Here is a 4,109-nt window from a genome sequence, read left to right on the forward strand (position 1 = left end):
CCTCGGTGTAAAAACCTGTGAAACTTACCGATGACGTAACATAACTGAAAGAAAACAAAAGCGAAAAAAAAAAACCATCAAAGAATAACCTAACCCTACAAGGAGCTAACAAAACAAAGAAAAAGTTTCACAGGTTTTTACACCGAGGTAAATCCACCATTTTAGTATTCTTTTATTTGATTACAAATTGACCCTTTTAGTCTCGTTCAAGGGTAAATATTCTTTTGAATTTTACGTTTGAAAGCGAGGCCAAAAGGGCCAATTTGCAAGGAAACAAAAGAATACTAAAATGGGGGCCATTTTGGAATAAGGTGTATGTTGCTATACGCAACTCACTGGAACATAGGATTCTGATCTGTAAAGAGCAACATCGAATTAGAGACGTCACTACTGGCTGTTCCCTCCAGGCTTAAAAATTAATATTGGGGACAATGTTCTTTTTGATGGGGTAACACCAAGGAGCCCATGAGTAGGAGCTTGCCTCTCCCATACAAGCCCCATGAGTCAACCTTTGCTCGTATCTTTCTATTTTTAGAACGCCACGAGTTCTTCGGCTCTGCACACACTGTTTAGAATGTCCAGTCAGAATATAATTATTGTGGAACAAAGACAAAAATCAGTAGCAAAAGCAATGTATACAAATTGTGCAAATTGATGTAAATTGTTGTAAATGTGAGTTTCCTGCGGAAGGATTAGTTCTAAAAATAGAAAGATACGCGCAAAGGTTGACTCAAGGATATAATGCATAGGGATGCTCCTACTCATGGGCTCCTGGTAACACATTTTAAGAACAAAGTGGATTGAGTATTCTCTATTATGAATTCAAAAGATCACGAGAATTACAGCTTCTAACCTTGAACACATGTACACCCACCTTCTTTATGAATAACCGATGTCACGTAATTTCTTCAATTGCAATAGAGCTTGTTTTCGATAGCAAATGAAACGTGCTGTAAACAAGAACGACGGAAGCCACCCCCGTGAGTTGCTGAGTACTGTAGGCCCCAATGAGCCACACGAACGACTTATTTTAGGGCTGAGCCTGAACTTTCTTGTTCTTCTTTGTTGTTGTTGTTGTTTTTGCTATTTGAGCCTGAAAGCATTCTTAACATTTTCTTAAACTGAAGTTGTGTGGCATACTAAGTTCGACTATAACTAAACGAAGTTGTTCTTCGGTGTAGCATGCAATAAGAACACCACATTGTTAATGTTAAAAGACTTCGCTAAGTATTCGAGTGAATTTTCCTGTGTAGACTACCGTTTTACATTTCTTTTGCCGTTATTTATACTACTCACAAAAAACAAAAAAAACAAATGAGCAAAATAATTTAAAGACATTCTTAACTCACTCTCAGCCTGGGTATGTTGTTATGTACCAGTCAAATCGAAGCTTCAACATCCCCCTCGGGCAACCCCCCGGGCATTTGAATTTTTGGAAAATTTTTGTTGAAATCCCCCCTCCCCGGGCCAAAAAGCTGTTGCCTCGTCATAGGTCTATTTCAGGTGATCAAATGAATTCGAATTCCCCACCCCCTAGGAGCGTTGATCAAATGCTTCGCCCCCAGGAAGACTAAGATGATCAAATTCCCTCCCCCCGGGCAGGAAAAGGTGTCAAATGCCCGGAATATGCCCGAGGGGGGTGGGGGAGGGAAGATGTTGAAGCTTCGATTTGACTAGTACATTAGTATGTTCTTAAACTTTGGTTAATCTCTGGCGTGAAAGGTGTTCTTGTAACCTGAAAATGCCCGGAGTTAAATGGTGAAAATGCCCGGAGTTAAATAGTGAGCTGTAGAGATGTAGATACAAAGAGACTATACATGAAAAACATATTTCCACTGCGGGCTTTCTTTTCTTTACTGCTTAGCTAACTGATTCATATATAACAGCTGCCGGGTGATGGTGTAACACAAATGATCTTAACACTCATTTCTTCTTTGTTACAAATAAAAGCACATTCAGAATGAAACCATCTGCAACCGGTGAAATGATTGACAAATAAGGTTTCAGAAATAAATACCAGACACCGCCCTCTATGCAACTGACTTGAATGACAAGCAATACTCTGCTTGAATCGTGAACAGTCCTGCCGAAATATTGCAAGACAAAACACTCCAGGGGTCAAGTGTTCATACAGAACGTGTGTAACGCGAGAGCTAAGGTCGAGTAGTGCAATTTCTCTCGCGGTTCTTAACAACTGAAGTGGAATGGCTCTGGTCTATGACTGCTGGGATAACTTTTTTCATTAAATACGTCATTGAACGTGTTATTTTATAAACTGACCACGAGACAAAGGCGATCACTTTCGTCCCTCCAAAATGCTGATAAGAAGTGAACTACATCTAATGACTCTTGTCTGTGTTGTCTTTTCGGCTAATGGATTTTGGCTGTCACAGAAACCAACTCCGCCGGTAAATGAAATCAAGACGCCAGTAATAATTTACAATTGGTAACGTAAAATTCTTGTTTTACTGAGGTTCTATTGTTAAGTACTCTTCCTTATTGCGCATCAAAAATATCGACACCAAATTATTTAGTTTCATAAGAAGGGTCGTCTTAAATTAGAAACAATAAGAAAGTCATAAAAGGACTCAATACTGGAATCACTGCTCTCGCGCAAACTGATCTACTGCTGATTTGCCAGGAGGATTTTGCAACCGAGCAGGACCTGAGCACCAGAGAAACGGTATAAAATAATTGCGTGTATTTGTCGCGGCAAAGACAAAACACTAAAAGATTCAAGAGGCTCTTTACTTAGCCAAAATGGTTATTACGAGAAACCTACAAAGCCGTTTTTGCTTTATTTGCATTTTATTTTTTGCTTATATGTAGAAAGGTTACGTAATCTAATCACGTCTCAGACTATTAACCTGTAGATTTTGCTGTCGGTCGTCTGTTGGGATTTCCGGAAGAGAAAAAAAACATTCGTTGCTCTCCACTGAGCTCATCAGGTGACCTCTTGATTCTCTTATTTCATGTATCCCTATTTACGTGCAGTACAAATAAACCATTTTGTTTTGTTTTGTTTTTTGTCTTTAATTTTTTTGCAAATGGCCAAAAACTCCAAGGTCGAGAATACAAAGAAGCCGTGACTGGATAACGCACAAAACAGAAAACAGGGTCTGCGCGGGCCTTTTTTTTTTTACCAACAATGGAACTTACACACAAGAAAAGAAATTATTGGAGAGTACAAAGGTTCGGGAATCTCAGCTTACTGAACGTTACGCAATAGTCAGGAACTGTCACATCACGCTCCAATCACGAGACCGGTAGCAGTGTCACGCAACGCTCTCCCCTCTCTTTGTCTCCTCACCTACAAAGGAGGCAGAGAAGAGAGACCCCGGGAACAAGGTTGAAAACGTTTACGAGACCGTGAACGGTAAGTCAAGCTGCATGATTGGGGCCTGTTCTCAAGTTAATAGTTTTTTGGAAACTAAGTGGAGCGATGGACTAGCATCCCATCCAGGGAGGAGTAGAAATACTCTCGCTTCATGCTACAGTAGCCGGCCGGAGATAAGCGCCGGCCTGATGGGCCCCTAGCGTCGTAGCAGGCTTTACCTTTAAGCGGAGCCTGACGTGTTTTTGGCACGAGTAGTGGCCTCCCGCGATGCAAATAAATTTCGCTCGCTCTCTGCTTACTTATCGGGCAGTTCATGAATCTATTGATAACAGGATGTCTTGTTTTATGGATGCGGTCGACCTAACCAACCGTGCCTCATTTCAACCGGTGTAGCAGGTGTTCGATTGCATACATGGGGATGAAATCGGGCGAATGATAATTACCACAAACAGCGCACGCGTCTCGCGCGCGCTCTCTGAATTTGCGTGTCAAACGCCTATCACGCAGACTTGAAGGATATTGCACTTTTTTTCTAAGGTGTAATTATGACCTAAATTCATTATAACTTTATTGGTTTTATCAGTGCCCGGTACAGGCGGAGGTCAACTGCAGGCACACATCGGATTACTTTACTTTATGGCTCAAGAAAACCTCTTTGTTGCCTCTCGCCGTCAACTTCTGGGTTGACAACATGAGGTATAAATTGGTTTGGTACATGTAGCTATATCACACGAATTGATAACAAGAACTCACCATTGGAAGATTTGAAAGA

Source organism: Montipora foliosa, chromosome 14, assembly GCF_036669935.1.
Source record: "Montipora foliosa isolate CH-2021 chromosome 14, ASM3666993v2, whole genome shotgun sequence".
In the NCBI taxonomy this organism is placed as follows: Eukaryota; Metazoa; Cnidaria; class Anthozoa; order Scleractinia; family Acroporidae; genus Montipora; species Montipora foliosa.